Genomic DNA, 17076 nt, shown 5'->3' with positions numbered 1-17076 from the left:
CTATTCAGCACCGTTACATCTGACCCACTCCCTCGACCCCTCGCTGTCATGCCCGCTCCCCTGGACTCCCTCCTCGTCCGAGGGTCTCTCCCTCTCTACCTATCTCCCAGTAGTCTGGCCGGCTGAGTGTCCGCAGCTCCCTTTGGGGGGTGGAGAGACCCAGAGATTTACCTCCCCCTCCTCCCGAGCGGAGAAATCTCTCCCCCTCTCAGCCCGAAATGGCCGACCCCTTATCCCCGGGACTGTTACTACCCCCCTCTCCCCCGACGCCCCCCCCCCAACCATTCTGGATTCTCCAGCCGGGGTTGGGAAGAGGAAACAGCCTCTCCAAACAGCACTGATCCTGACAAACCCTCCCCACTCCTCCGAATTTGATCCGTTTCATTGGGATTACCTCTCACCCTTCTAAGCTCCGGAGAATACCCGCTCATTCCCCATAGATCAGGCCCCCTTCATCCCGGGAATCAGCGCAGTAAACCTTCTCCCAATGGCCTCCAATAGCGAGACTGTCCCTCCTTACGTCAGGAGACTGAAACTGTCCACCGCGCTCCAGGTGCGGACTCCCCAGTGCCCTGTACACTTGGAGCGAGACTCCCCGGCTTTTATACCCCATCCCCCTCGCAATAAAGGGCATTTACCTCCCGGATCACTTGCTGCACCTGGGTACTAACTTTCCCCAATTCATATACCAGGACACCCAGATCCCTCTGCACCACAGAGTCCTGTAATCTCTCTCCACTGATGTCATGTTCTGTGGTTCCATTCTTCCAGCCAAAATGAGTAAGTGCACACCCCCCACCCCCCACCCCCTGAATTAAACTCCAGCTGCCACTTGCTTGCCCACCCACCTAACCGGCCTAGACCCCTCTGGAGCCTCTCTGTGTGTCCTCCGCACAGCTCACCTTCCCCTCAAGCTTTGGATGATCAGTAAACATTATTCTCTGTGTTTTGACCTAAGCCAGGTATAAAGACTGTAAATAGATGAGGCCCCAACACTGGTCTGCGCAGCAATTGCCAGTCACAGAGAACGACTGAAGAGAAACAAGAGTAAACTATTTACCAGTTGATTAATATGGTGTGCAATATGTATCAATAGTGAGAGGTAAATAATTAAGTGTTTTTTGACATTATGTACCTGAGGGCAGAGTTAAAAAGTCCTCAATCCTGGATTGTCAATGTGCTTTTTCACAGTAAATGTGGTTTAATGAGGTGTGTTCCCTTGTTGACAATTTTATACACATTCTGGACATATGGTTTACAATAAAAGTTAATTCAAACACCCTGTGTCTGTTACCTTGGTCTTGAGCTCCCCCATAATCCAGGCCGACACTCCCCACGGTGCCAGTACTGAGGGAGTGCTGCACTGTCGGAGGGAGATGTATCTTCTCTAGGATTTGAGCCCCATAATCCAGGCCGACACTCCCCCCGGTGCCAGTACTGAGGGAGTGCTGCACTGTCGGAGGGAGATGTATCTTCTCTAGGATTTGAGCCCCATAATCCAGGCCGACACTCCCCCCGGTGTCAGTACTGAGGGAGTGCTGCACTGTCCCAGGGAGATGTATATACTCAAGAATTTGAGGTCCATAATCCAGGCCGACACTCCCCCCGGTGCCAGTACTGAGGGAGTGCTGCACTGTCGGAGGGAGATGTATATACTCTAGGATTTGAGCTCCATAATCCAGAAGTGATAGAGGAGATTCCAGAGATAGGGAGAGCGTCATAGAGTGATTTCAACAGGAGGATGAGAATTGTCGAGGCTGGAGGAGATTACAGAGATAGGGAGGGAGGGGGTGAGGGAGGGATTTGAACAGGAGGATGAGAATTGTAGGGGCTGGAGGAGGTTACAGAGATAGGGAGGGAGGGGGTGAGGGAGGGATTTGAACAGGAGGATGAGAATTGTAGGGGCTGGAGGAGGTTCCAGAGATAGGGAGGGAGGGGGTGAGGGAGGGATTTGAACAGGAGGATGAGAATTGTAGGGGCTGGAGGAGGTTACAGAGATAGGGAGGGTGGGATTTGAACAGGAGGATGAGAATTGTAGGGGCTGGAGGAGGTTACAGAGATAGGGAGGGAGGGGGTTGAGGGAGGGATTTGAACAGGAGGATGAGAATTGTAGGGGCTGGAGGAGGTTACAGAGATAGGGAGGGAGGGGGTTGAGGGAGGGATTTGAATAGGAGGATGAGAATTGTAGGGGCTGGAGGAGGTTACAGAGATAGGGAGGGAGGGGGTGAGGTAGGGATTTGAATAGGAGGATGAGAATTGTAGGGGCTGGAGGAGGTTACAGAGATAGGGAGGGAGGGGTCTCACATATCCAATCCGACATGGATCGCACTGCGACTTGACCCATGTTAATTTCCCATAAGCCAAATATTTTACTGATTAAACACTGTTAACCAGGACTTAGACACCAACCACTGCCTGTGTTGATATCGAGTGCGAGAGATGGAGAGAGATCGAGAAAGAGAGACAGATAGAGACAGAGAGAGATGGAGAGTCATAGAGAAAGGGAGGGAAAGATAGAGAGAGATAGACATCGAGACAGACAGAGAGAGAGGGAGGGAGACAGTGAGAGAGAAAAAGAGAGGGAGGGGGAGACAGAGAGAGTGAGAGGGAGAGATAGGGACAGAGAGGGAGACAGGGAGAAGTAGGGATACAGAGAGAAAGAGAGAGAGAGGCAGAGGGAGACAGAAAATGAGGCTGAGAATGAAAGACAGGCTTGATCTTCATTCCTCTAGCACCTGTCACCCACTCGTGACATCCCAAAGCGCCTCACGGACAATTAATAACTTTCTCTGAAGTGGGCTCGCTGCTGTAATGTCAGAAGTCGGGGCAGCCAATTTGTGCACAGCAAGATCCCAAAACAGCAAAGTGAAAATGGCCCCAGTAATCGGTGTGGTGTTTTAGAGATGTTGGTTTAAACATTGGGACCCAGGACCCAGACGGGTTACAATGACCTAATGCCCCGCACTTCATCCAGTAGCGGCTGTGGGGTCGTTTACACGCTTACGAGAGGACCAATGGGAAACGGCTTAATGTCTCACCCTGTAACACAGCACCTCTGACAGTGCAGCACTCCCTCAGTACTGGCACTGAGGTGAGTGTCGGCCTGGATTATGGAGATCAAACCCTAGAGTATATACATCTCCCTCCGACAGTGCAGCACTCCCTCAGTACTGGCTCCGGGGGGGGGAGTGTCGGCCTGGATTATGGATCTCAGATCCTAGAGTATATACATCTACCTCCGACAGTGCAGCACTCCCTCGGTACTGGCATCCAGATTGTGCTTGGGGTGGGGGCTCAAACACTTGAACTTCAATTGGGGAAGAGGTGGGGGTGGGGATCTAAACATTCAGGCACATGGGGCCCGGTCAGTGAGACGCTCCCTCTCGCCCACACCGCGCTCTCTCTCGCTGTGGCACCAGCAGGTGAGGTGGGTCAGGGGAAGGCCATTCTGATTCCGATTCTCGCTTGTCTGGCAACGCAGTGGCAATAGAGCAAACAAGACGATTATAGAACGAGCTGTCAAGCTGAGTAAACAATGAGTTCCCTAGGAACATGCTGAATAACATTGAGAACAACTGCTGCTCTCTCAGCCCTCCCCAGGGGGTCCACTGCACTCCCCCCTCTCTGCAGGCTATTTTAAACCAATATATCAGCGCAGTTTTCAACTGTTAGAGAGAAATAGTGATGACATGAACATGGGGTTAGATACAGAGTAAATCTCCCTCTACACCGTCTCCATCAAACACTCCCAGGACAGGTACAGCACGGGGTTAGATACAGAGTAAATCTCCCTCTACACCGTCTCCATCAAACACTCCCAGGACAGGTACAGCACGGGGTTAGATACAGAGTAAAGGTCCCTCTACACTGTCCCCATCAAACACTCCCACGACAGGTACAGCACAGGGTTAGATACAGAGTAAATCTCCCTCTACACCGTCCCCATCAAACACTCCCAGGACAGGTACAGCACGGGGTTAGATACAGAGTAAATCTCCCTCTACGCTGTCCCCATCAAACACTCCCAGGACAGGTACAACACAGGGTTAGATACAGAGTAAAGCTCCCTCTACACCGTCCCCATCAAACACTCCCAGAACAGGTACAGCACGGGGTTAGATACAAAGTAAATCTCCCTCTACACTGTCCACATCAAGCACTCCTAGGAAAGATACAGCACGGGGTTAGATACAGAGTAAAGGTCCCTCTACACTGTTCCCATCAAACACTCCCAGGACAGGTCCAACACGGGGTTAGATACAGAGTAAATCTCCCTCTAAACTGTCCCCATCAAGCACTCCTAGGAAAGATACAGCACGGGGTTAGATACAGAGTAAAGGTCCCTCTACACTGTCCCCATCAAACACTCCCAGGACAGGTACAGCACGGGGTTAGATACAGAGTAAAGGTCCCTCTACACTGTCCCCATCAAACACTCCCACGACAGGTACAGCACGGGGTTAGATACAGAATAACGCTCCCTCTACACTGTCCCCATCAAACACTCCCAGGGCATGTACAGCACGGGGTTAGGTACAGAGTAAATCTCCCTCTACACTGTCCCCATCAAACTCTCCCAGGACAGGTACAGCACGGGGTTAGGATACAGAGTAAATCTCCCTCTACACTGTCCCCATCAAACACTCCCAGGACAGGAACAGCACGGGGTTAGATACAGAGTAAATCTCCCTCTACACTGACCCCATCAAACACTCCCAGGACAGGAACAGCACGGGGTTAGATACAGAGTAAATCTCCCTCCACACTGTCCCCATCAACACTCCCAGGACAGGTACAGCACGGGGTTAGACACAGAGTAAAGCTCCCTCTACACTGACCCCATCAAACACTCCCAGGACAGGAACAGCAAGGGGTTAGATACAGAGTAAATCTCCCTCCACACTGTCCCCATCAACACTCCCAGGACAGGAACAGCACGGGGTTAGATACAGAGTAAATCTCCCTCTACACTGTCCCCATCAAACACTCCCAGGACAGGAACAGCACGGGGTTAGATACAGGGTAAAACTGTTTACTACTCAGGTACTGGGATTGAGTTTTGAGCCAACAATCAGCTGCCTAAGCTGTGTTGAACAGCTGGTCATGAACAGCTGGTCTGTTCCAGGCACAATTCTACTGAGGCTGATTCAGGCTTCATCATCTGCATTTCCGCCAACTCACTACATTCACCGCACCGAATCTAAATTCGGGTCCGAGCATTGATGGATCTGAGCAGGAGAGGAAATATCACCTTCTGCTCTCGTGACAGTGAGAGAGAGAGAGAGTGAGAGGGAGAGAGAGAGGGAGAGAGAGAGAGAGAGACAGAGAGAGAGAGTGAGAGGGAGAGAGAGAGGGAGACAGATTGGGACAGAGAGTGAAGGACAGAGATAGAGAGCAAGAGACAGCGAGAGAGTCAGGAAAAACAGAGAGAGACAGCGAGAAAGAGAGAGAGAGAGTGAGAGGGAGAGAGGGAGTGAGAGGGAGACAGACAAAGAGTTAGACAGAGAGAGAGATAGACATACAGAGAGTTAGACAGAGAGTGAGGCAGAGAGTGACAGAGCGAGAGAGAGAATGGTTGCGAGAGTGGCAGAGAGAGGGAGAGAAGGACTGAGAGAGAGAGAAAATGAGATAAAGGGACAGAGAGAAAGAGAGAGGGAGACACAGAGAGAAAGAGACAGATCAATGAGAGAGAGAGAGATAGGTGGAGAGAGGCAGTGAGGTTTAGGGACGAAATTCCAAAGCCAAGGGCAAACCCCACACCCCCCCAAACCCCACACCCCCCCAAACCCCACACCTCCCCAAACCCCATACCCCCCCCAAACCCCACACCCCCCCAAACCCCACACCCCCCCCAACCCCACACCTCCCCAAATCCCATACCCCCCCCAAACCCCACACCCCCCCAAACACCACACCCACCCAAACCCCACACCCCCCCCAAACCCCACACCCCCCCCAAACCCCACACCTCCCCAAACCCCACACCCCCCCAAACCCCACACCCCCCCAAACCCCACGCCAGGCAGCTGAAGGCCCGGCCACCAATGGAAATCGGGGGATGCTCGAGAGGCCGGAATCGGAGGAGTTCAGAGATCTCGGAGGGTTGTAGGAGGTTCCAGAGATAGGGAGGGAGGGGGTGAGGGAGGGATATGAACAGGAGGAAGAGAATTGTTGGGGCTGGAGGAGGTTACAGAGATAGGGAGGGAGGGAGGAGGTGAGGGAGGGATTTGAACAGGAGGAAGAGAATTGTTGGTGCTGGAGGAGGTTACAGAGATAGGGAGGGGGTTGAGGGAGGGATTTGAACAGGGGGATGAGAATTGTTGGGGCTGGGGGAGGTTACAGAGATAGGGAGGGAGGGGGTGAGGGAGGGATTTGAACAGGAGGATGAGAATTGTAGGGGCTGGAGGAGGTTACAGAGATGGGGAGGGAGGGGGTGAGGGAGGGATTTGAACAGGAGGATGGGAATTGTAGGGGCTGGAGGAGGTTACAGAGATAGGGAGGGAGGGGATGAGGGAGGGATTTGAACAGGAGGATGAGAATTGTAGGGGCTGGAGGAGGTTACAGAGATAGGGAGGGAGGGGATGAGGGAGGGATTTGAATAGGAGGATGAGAATTGTTGGGTCTCGGGGAGGTCACTGCTGGACAAGTCAGAACCCAGGGTAGAACCTAGCTTGATGGATGCTAACTTTTATTTTTTGGTTAGATATGTGGAGAGTGGCTACTGAACAGAGTCACAGGAGTCAGCCGATGAACTTTTACCAAAAGAATAAATCACTTATTAAACATGAAAAGAGTAACTTTATTACACTTCTCGTTCACCACACCTATACCTTTAAAGATATATATAGATTCATAATGATAACACAAGTTACTGAATCTGTCTTATACTCTCATGTTCACAGTCAGGACACAATCCATATCGATCAACAGGTGACAGACCTATGGTCTGACCCACCACACTCTGTAACCAAGTGTCAGATTCCCCCACAAAGAGACACTATGGATCTCTCATCAATTCCCCCCACACCCCTCACCCACCGAACCTTGTCACTTCTTGAGGCAACCGTTCTCACTGAACCCCATCTTTCACACCCAGGGTTTCCAATCTCCAATCTCGAAGAACTCACTTTGGAGTTTCCTCCCGAACGATGCTTTCTCTTGGCTGCTTTCCACAATGGTTCATCTCCAGGGTTTCGAACTCTCCTTACGATGTTCCTCTCTCCTGGATCGCCGTGTGCATTCAATGTTTCTTCCACGCGCTCTCTTTCTCAGACTAAGCTGTCTCGTTCGGCTGTCTCCCTGGATCTTCTGGTTTCTCACAAGCCTATTTTGCTTTCAGTCCGTGTCCTGCGGCTTTCTACCTTCAAGCTTGGAGCCTTCCTCTCTGCTCCTTACTTTCGCTTCCACTGACTAGGATCCTTTCCCAAATTCCTGCTCTTCGTTTGACCAAAAGGTTTTCTTGCGACTTCCTTTTTTTTAACCTTTAGGAGCTGCTCCCTTGTTCCTGGGGCCTTGTCCTGTTCTTATGGGAAACCTGCTCTCTCAGCAGTTCCCACTGCTGTGTCCAGCCTCTGCTGGCTTCAACTGAACTAAAATTGCTCCCTCTTTCTCTCTTTCTCTGTGTGGGCCTTCTGTTGCTAGCCAACAGACTGGGTTTATATCTACTTTGCTTTAACTTCCCTAAACCACTTGAAGAGTCGTAAAACCTCATTTTTTTATATTCAATCTCAGGATATGGGTTTCGCTAGCTAGGCCCAGCATTTATAGCCTATCCCTAGTTGCCCTTGAGAAGGTGGTGGTGAGCTGCCTCCTTGAACCACTGCAGTCTCTGTGGTTTAGGTGCACCCACAGTGCTGTTAAGGAGGGAGTTCCAGGATTTTGTCCGTGTGGTGTAGGTACACCCATAGCGCTGTTAGGGAGGGAGTTCCAGGATTTTGTCTGTGTGGTGTAGGTACACCCACGGCGCTGTTAGGGAGGGAGTTCCAGGATTTTGTCTGTGTGGTGTAGGTACACCCACGGCGCTGTTAGGGAGGGAGTTACAAGATTTTGTCCCTGTGGTGTAGGTACACCCACAGTGCTGTTAGGGAGGGAGTTCCAGGATTTTGTCTGTGTGGTGTAGGTACACCCACGGTGCTGTTCGGGAGGGAGTTCCAGGATTTTGTCCGTGTGGTGTAGGTACACCCACGGTGCTGTTAGGGAGGAAGTTCCAGGATTTTGTCTGTGTGGTGTAGGTACACCCACGGTGCTGTTAGGGAGGGAGTTCCAGGATTTTCTCCGTGTGGTGTAAGTACACCCACGGTGCTGTTGGGGAGGGAGTTACAGGATTTTGTCCGTGTGGTGTAGGTACACCCACGGTGCTGTTAGAGGGGGAGTTCCAGGATTTTGTCCGTGTGGTGTAAGTACACCCACGGCGCTGTTAGGGAGGGAGTTCCAGGATTTTGTCCGTGTGGTGTAAGTACACCCACGGCGCTGTTAGGGAGGGAGTTCCAGGATTTTGTCCATGTAGTGCAGGTACACCCACGGCACTGTTAGGGAGGGAGTTCCAGGATTTTGTCCCTGTGGTGTAGGTGCACCCACAGTGCTGTTAGGGAGGGAGTTACAGGATTTTGTCCCTGTGGTGTAGGTACACCACGGTGCTGTTAGGTAGGGAGTTCCAGGATTTTGTCCGTGTGGTGTAGGTATACCCATGGTGCTGTTAGGGAGGGAGTTCCAGGATTTTGTCCATGTGGTGTAAGTACACCCACGGCGCTGTTAGGGAGGGAGTTCCAGGATGTTGTGCGTGTGGTGTAAGTACACCCACGACGCTGTTAGGGAGGGAGTTCCAGGATTTTGTCAGTGTGGTGTAGGTACACCCACGGCGCTGTTAGGGAGGGAGTTCCAGGATTTTGTCCATGTGATGCAGGTACACCCACGACGCTGTTAGGGAGGGAGTTCCAGGATTTTGTCCGTGTGGTGTAGGTATACCCATGGTGCTGTTAGGGAGGGAGTTCCAGGATTTTGTCCGTGTGGTGTAGATACACCCACGGCGCTGTTAGGGAGGGAGTTCCAGGATTTTGTCCGTGTGGTGTAGGTACACCCATGGTGCTGTTAGGGAGGGAGTTCCAGGATTTTGTTCCGTGTGGTGTATGTACACCCATGGCGCTGTTAGGAGTGAGTTCCAGGATTTTGACCCAGTGACAGTGAAGGAACGGCCGATATATTTCCAAGTCAGGATGGTGAGTGACTGGGAGGGGAACTTACAGGTGGTGGTGTTCCCATGTGTCTGCTGCCCTTGTCCTTCTAGATGGTAGTGGTCGTGGGTTTGGAAGGTGCTGTCGAAGGAGCCTTGGTGAGTTGCTGCAGTGCATCTTGTAGATGGTACACACACTGCTGCTACTGTGCGTCGGTGGTGGAGGGAGTGAATGTTTGTGGATGGGGTGCCGATCAAGCGGGACTGCTTTGTCCTGGACGGTGTCGAGCTTCTTGAGTGTTGTGGGAGCTGCACACATCCAGGCAAGTGGGGAGTATCCCATCACACTCCTGACTTGTGCCTTGTAGATGGTGGACAGGCTTTGGGGGAGTCAGGAGGTGAGTGACTCTCCGCAGGATTCCCAGCCTCTGACCTGCTCTTGTAGCCACAGTGTTTATATGGCTGGTCCCAGTTCAGTTTCTGGTCAATGGTAACCCCCAGGATGTTGATAATACATGTGTATACACATTAAAAATCCATGTACGCAGACAAAGCCTTAGACGAGTCAAAAATGAAACTAGATCCTAGGTTTCATCTTCTAAACCCATAACTGTAAAAATATAAATCAAATGGAAAGCTATAACTTCAACTTAAAGCTATAACTTTTCCTAACACCCACAATGACGAAACGGACTTAGAAATACCACTACTTCTGAACAGAAGGTGAGAGAGGAAGGGGAGAAGAAATGAGAGTGGTGAAAGTGGGGAGAGAGAGAGAGAGAGGGATGGGGAGAGAGGGGCAGAGAGAGGGGAGATAGAAAGAGAGGGGAAGAGGGAGAGAACGAGAGGGGGAAAGAGAGACAGAGAGAAAAGTCGGAGAGAAAGAGAGAGAGAGTAAAGAGAGAGAGACACAGGCAGAGAGAGAGACAGAAAGAGAGAGAAAAACAGAGATTGAGAGACAGAGATAGTGATAGAGAGAGAGATACAGAGAGAGGGGGAGAGAGAGAGAGAGAGAGGTAGGGAGAGAGAGGGGGAAGAGAGGGAGACAGAGAGAGACAGAGAGAGAAAGAGGCAGCAAGAAAGATAGGAAGAGAGAGAGAGAGGGAGATACGGTGAGAGGGGGAGAGAGAGAGAGGTAGGGAGAGAGAGGGGGAAGAGAGAGAGACAGAGAGAGAAAGAGGCAGCGAGAAAGAGATAGGGAGAGAGAGTGAGAGAGAAAGAGAGAGAGAGAAAGACTGACAAAGAGAGAGAGGGAGAGAGGGAGGGATAGAGGGACAGAAAGACAGAGAGATAAACAGACAGAAAGAGACAGACAGAGAGAGAGAGTGAAGAGAGAGAGAGGGGGAGAGAGAGAGGAAGAGAAAAGGGTGGAGCAGATGGAGAGAGGGAGAAAGGGGAAGAGCGGAGAGGAGAGATGGGAAGAGGCAGGGGAGGAAGGAAAGGGAAGACTGTGGAGGAGAGAAAAGCGAGGATGGGGTAGGGTAAAGGGAGGTAGGAAAGAAGGGGGGACAGGAGGAGAGAATGAGGAGAGGGGAGAACAAGAGAGAAAGAGACACAGAGAGAGACAGAGAGAGGGGAACGAGAAGCAGAGAGAGAGAGAGAGATAGACAGACAGGCAGAGAAAGAGACAGAGAAAGAGAGACAGACAGGCAGAGAGAGACAGATAGGGACAGAGAGAGAAACAGAGAGAGAGAGACAGAGAGAGAGACAGGCAGAGAGAGAAAGAGAGACAGATAGAGAAGGAAAGAGAGAGGGGTAAGAGAGAGACAGACAGAGGGAAAATACAGACAGAGAGTGAGACAGACAAACAGAAAGAGAGAGAGAGACAGAGAGACAGAGAGGGACAAAGAGAGGGATAAGAGAGAGAGACAGAAAGAGGGAAAATAGAGACAGAGTGAGAGAGACAGACAGATAGAGAGAAAGAGAAAGACCGAGAGACAGGCAGACAGAGAGAGGGACAGAGAGAGAGAAAGAGAGAGACAGAAAGAGACATATAGAGAGAAGGAGACAGGGAGAGAGAGATCGCGACAGACAGAGGGAGATAGACGTTGAGAGAGGGAGGGAGAGAGACGGGAGGAGGGAGGAGCAGTGGTGTATTTTAGCATGGCTGAGAGGAAAGGGAAGTCTGAATGCATGTGGTGATCTAGGGGAGAGGAACATTCCCTGAGAAGGAGGGTGCGATACCCTGGAGGTGAAACCTTGCGAAAGGCGCTTGGGAGAAAGCATCATTCGACCGAAGATTCCAAAGTGAGTTCTCCGTGAGTGGGGATTGGAAAATCCTGCATGAAAGAGGGATTTTGGTGGGATTGGTTGCCTCATAGTGTGTCAAGCATGTGAGGGGAGTTGTAGAGAGATACATGGCATCTGTTTGGGGTGGCATCTGTAACCTGGTTTCAGAGTGTGCTGTGTCTGACCACAGGTCACCTATTGGTTCAACTGGACGGTGTACTTACTGTAAACAGGAGAGTATAAGATAGCTTTTGTAACCAGTGAGAGAGAAAGAGAGAGAGAGAAAGATTGACAAAGAATATGGATCTATCCATAAAGGTATATTCTGCATAAAGGAGTATTCTAATATAATTCATCTCTCCTTGATTAATAAAGATTTTATCATTTATTAAAAGTTCATCAGCGGACTCCTGTTCAGTTGCCATCGTCCATATTACCAAACAAAAATTAAAGATAGGAGTTAAAAAGCTGGTCCCAAAGTGGGAATTGATTTGTCAGGTAACAAAATCAGCTGGAGTTTAAACAACAGATTCACTCTATATTCAGCAAGGAAAGAACAATCACTGTGTAACTGTACAGAGTCACTGTTTATTCAGCAGGGAAGGGAACACTCACTGTGTAACTGTACAGAGTCACTGTTTATTCCGCAGAGTAAGGATCACTCACTGCGTAACTGTACAGAGTCACTGTTTATTCAGCGGAAGGGTCACTCACTGTGTAACTGTACAGAGTCACTGTTTATTCATCAGGGTAAGGATCACTAACTGTGTAACTGTACAGAGTCACTATTTATTCACGATAAGGATCACACTGTGGAACTGTACAGAGTCACTGTTTATTCAGCAGGGTAAGGATCACTCACTGTGTAAGTGTACAGAGTCATTGTTTATTCAGGGTAATGATCACTCACTGTGTAACTGTGCAGTCACTGTTTATTCAGCAGGGTAAGGATCACTCACTGTGTAACTGTACAGAGTCACTGTTTATTCAGGGTAAGGACACTCACTGTGTAACAGTAGAGTCACCGTTTATTCAGGGTAAGGAACACTCACTGTGTAACTGTACAGAGTCATTGTTTATTCAGGGTAATGATCACTCACTGTGTAACTGTGCAGTCACTGTTTATTCAGCAGAGTAAGGATCACTCAATGTGGAAATGTACAGAGTCACTGTTTATTCAGGGAAAGGGTCACTCACTGTGCAACTGTACAGAGTGACTGTTTATTCAGCAGGGTAAGGATCCATCACTGTATAAATGTACAGAGTCACTGTTCGTTCAGGATAAGGATCACTCACTGTGTAACTGTACAGAGTCACTGTTTATTCAGCAGGGTAAGGATCACTCACTGTGTAACTGTACAGAGTCACTGTTTATTGAGCAAGGTAAGGATCACTCACGGTGTAACAGTACAGAGTCACTGTTTATACAGCAGGGCAAGGACCACTCACTGTGTAACTGTACATAGTCACTGTTTATTCAGCAGTGTAAGGATCACACACTGTGTAACTGTACAGAGACACTGTTTATTCAGCAGGGTAAGGATCAGTCACTGGGTAATTGTACAGAGACACAGTTTATTCAGCAGGGTAAGGATCACTCACTGGGTAACTGTACAGAGTCACTGTTTATACAGCAGGGTAAGCATCACAAACTGTGTAACTGTATAGAGTCAATGTTTATTCAGCAGTGTAAGGATCACTCACTGTGTAACTGTACAGAGTCACTGTTTATTCAAGATATGGATCACTCACTGTGTAACTGTACAGAGTCACTGTTTATTCAGGATAAGGATCACTCACTGTGTAACTGTACAGGGTCACTATTTATTCAGCAGGGTAATGATCACTCACTGTGTAACTGTACAGAGTCACTGTTTATTCAGGATATGGATTACTCACTGTGTAACTGTACAGAGTCACTGTTTATTCAGGATAAGGATCACTCACTGTGTAACTGTACAGGGTCACTATTTATTCAGCAGGGTAAGGATCACTCACTGTGTAACTGTACAGAGTCACTGTTTATTCAGCAGGGTAAGGATCACACACTGTGTAACAGAACAGAGTCAATTTTCATTAAGGGTAAGAATCACTCACTGTGTAACTGTACAGAGTAACTGTTTATTCAGCAGGGTAAGGATTACTCACTGTGTAACTGTACAGAGTCACTGTTTATTTAGCAGGGTAAGGATCACTCACTGTGTAACTGTACAGAGTCACAGTTTATTCAGGGTAAGGATCACTCACTGTGTAACTGTACAGAGTCACTGTTTATTCAGGGTAATGGTCACACACTGTGCAACTGTGCAGTCACAGTTTATTCAGCAGGGTAAGGATCACTCACTGTGTAACTGTACAGACTCACTGATTATTCAGGGTAAGCACCACTCACTGTGTAACAGCAGAGCTACTGTTTATTCAGGGTTAGGATCACTCACTGTGTAACTGTACAGAGGCACTGTTTATCAGGGTACGGATCACTTATTGTGTAAATGTAAAGAGTCACTGTTTATTCAGGGTAAGGGTCACTCACTGTGTAACTGTACAGAGTGGCAGTTTGTTCAGCAGGGTAAGGATCCCTCACTGTGTAACTGTACAGAGTGACTGTTCATTCAGGGTAAGGATCACTCACTGTGTAACTGTACAGAGTCACTGTTTATTCATGCAGGGTAAGGATCACTCACTGTGTAACTGTACAGAGTCACTGTTTATTCAGCAGGGTAAGGATCACACACTGTGTAACAGAACAGAGTCAATTTTCATTAAGGGTAAGGATCACTCACTGTGTAACTGTACAGAGTCACTGTTTATTCAGCAAGGTAAGGATTACTCACTGTGTAACTGTACAGAGTCTCTGTTTATTAAGGGTAAGGATGTCTCACTGTGTAACTGTACAGAGTCACTGTTTATTCAGCGGAAGGGTCATTCACTGTGTAACTGTACAGAGTCACTGTTTATTCAGCAGGGTAAGGATCACTAACTGTGTAACTGTACAGAGTCACTATTTATTCACGATAAGGATCACACTGTGGAACTGTACAGAGTCACTGTTTATTCAGCAGGGTAACGATCAATCACTGTGTAACTGTACAGAATCACAGTTTATTCAGGGTAAGGATCACTCACTGTGTAACTGTACAGAGTCACTGTTTATTCAGCAGGGTAAGGATCACTCACTGTGTAACTGTACAGAGTCATTGTTTATTCAGGGTAATGATCACTCACTGTGTAACTGTGCAGTCACTGTTTATTCAGCAGAGTAAGGATCACTCAATGTGGAACTGTACAGAGTCACTGTTTATTCAGGGAAAGGGTCACTCACTGTGCAACTGTACAGAGTGACTGTTTATTCAGCAGGGTAAGGATCCATCACTGTATAAATGTACAGAGTTACTGTTCGTTCAGGATAAGGATCACTCACTGTTTAACTGTACAGAGTCACTGTTTATACAGCAGGGTAAGCATCACAAACTGTGTAACTGGATAGAGTCACTGTTCATTCAGCAGTGTAAGAATCACTCACTGTGTAACTCTACAGAGTCACTGTTTATTCAGGATAAGGATCACTCACTGTGTAAGTGTGCAGGGTCACTATTTATTCAGCAGGGTAATGATCACTCACTGTGTAACTGTACAGAGTCACTGTTTATTCAGGATAAGGATCACTCACTCTATAACTGTACAGGGTCACTATTTATTCAGCAGGGTAAGGATCACTCACTGTGTAACTGTACAGAGTCACTGTTTATTCAGGGTAATGGTCACTCACTGCGCAACTGTAGAGAGTCACTGCTTATTCAGCAGAGTAAGGATCACTCACTGTGCAACTGTACAGAGTCACTGTCTATTCAGGGTAATGGTCACTCACTGTGTAACTGTAGACAGTCATTGTTTATTCAGCAGGGTATGGATCACCGACTGTGTAACTGTACAGAGTCACTGTTTATTCAGCAGGGTAAGGATCACTCTGTGTAACTGTGCAGAGGCACTGTTTATTCAGGGTAAGGATAACTCAATGTGTAACTCTACAGAGTCACTGTTTATTCAGGGTAAGGATCACTCACTGTATAACTGTACAGAGTCACTGTTTATTCATCAGGGAAAGGGTCACGCACTGGGTAGCTGTACAGAGTCACAGTTTATTCCGCAGGGTAAGGATCACTCACTGTGTAACTGTACAGACTCACTGTTTAATCCCAGGGTAAGGAGCACTCACTGTGTAACTGTACAGAGTCACTGCTCATTCAGGATATGGATCACTCAATGTGTAACTGTACAGAGTCACTGCTCATTCAGGATATGGATCACTCAATGTGTAACTGTGCAGAGTCACTGTTTATTCAGGATAAGGATCACTCACTGTGGACCTGTACACAGTATTGTTTATTCAGCAGGGTAACGATCACTCACAGTTTAACTGTACAGAGTCACTGTTTATTCAGGATAAGGATCACTCACTGTGGACCTGTACACAGTATTGTTTATTCAGCAGGGTAACGATCACTCACAGTTTAACTGTACAGAGTCACTGTTTATTCAGGATATGGATCACTTACAGTGTAACTGTAGAGAGTCACTGTTTATTCAGCAGGGTAAGGAACACTCACTGTGTAACTGTACAGAGTCTCTGTTTATTCAGCAGGGTAAGGATCACTCACTAGGTAACTGTACAGAGTCACTGTTTATACAGCAGGGTAAGGATCACAAACTGTGTAACTGTACAGAGTCACTGTTTATTCAGGGTAAGGATCACTCACTGTGTAACTAGACAGAGTCACTGTTTATTCAGGGTAATGGACACTCACAGTGCAAAAGTGCAGTCACTGTTTAATCAGCAGGGTAAGGATCACTCACTGCGTAACAGTACAGAGTCAATTTTCATTCAGGCTTAGGATCACTCACTGTGTAACTGTACAGAGTCACTGTTTATTCAGCAGGGTAAGAATTCCTCACTGTGTAACTGTAGAGAGTCACTGTTCATTCAGGGTAAGGATCACTCATTGTGTAACTGTACAGAGTCACTGTTTATTCAGCAGGGTAAGGTTTACTCACTGTGTAACTGTGCAGAGTGACTGTTTATTTAGAAGGGTAAGGATCCCTCACTGTGTAACTGTACAGAGTCAATGTTCATTGAGGGTAAGGTTCACTCACTGTGTAACTGTACAGAGTCACTGTTTATTCAGCAGGGTAAGGTATACTCACTGTGTAACTGTACAGAGTCACTGTTTATTCAGCAGGGTAAGGAATACTCACTGTGTAACTGTACAGAGTCGCTGTTTATTCAGCAGGGTAAGGTTTACTCACTGTGTAACTGTGCAGAGTGACTGTTTATTTAGCAAGGTAAGGATCCCTCACTGTGTAACTGTACAGAGACAATGTTCATTGAGGGTAAGGTTCACTCACTGTGTAACTGTACAGAGTCACTGTTTATTCAGCAGGGTAAGGAATACTCACTGTGTAACTGTACAGAGTGTCTGTTTATTCAGCAGGGTAAGGATCACTCACTGTGTGACAGTACAGAGTCAATTTTGATTCAGGGTAAGTATCATTCACTGTGTAACTGTAGAGTCACTGTTTATTCAGCAGGGTAAGAATTCCTCACTGTGTAACTGTACAGAGTCACTGTTTATTCAGGGTAATGGTCACTCACAGTGCAAAAGTGCAGTCACTGTTTAATC

This window comes from Carcharodon carcharias, chromosome 39 (assembly GCF_017639515.1).
Source record: "Carcharodon carcharias isolate sCarCar2 chromosome 39, sCarCar2.pri, whole genome shotgun sequence".
NCBI lineage: Eukaryota > Metazoa > Chordata > Chondrichthyes > Lamniformes > Lamnidae > Carcharodon > Carcharodon carcharias.
This window is presented reverse-complemented; position numbering follows the sequence as displayed.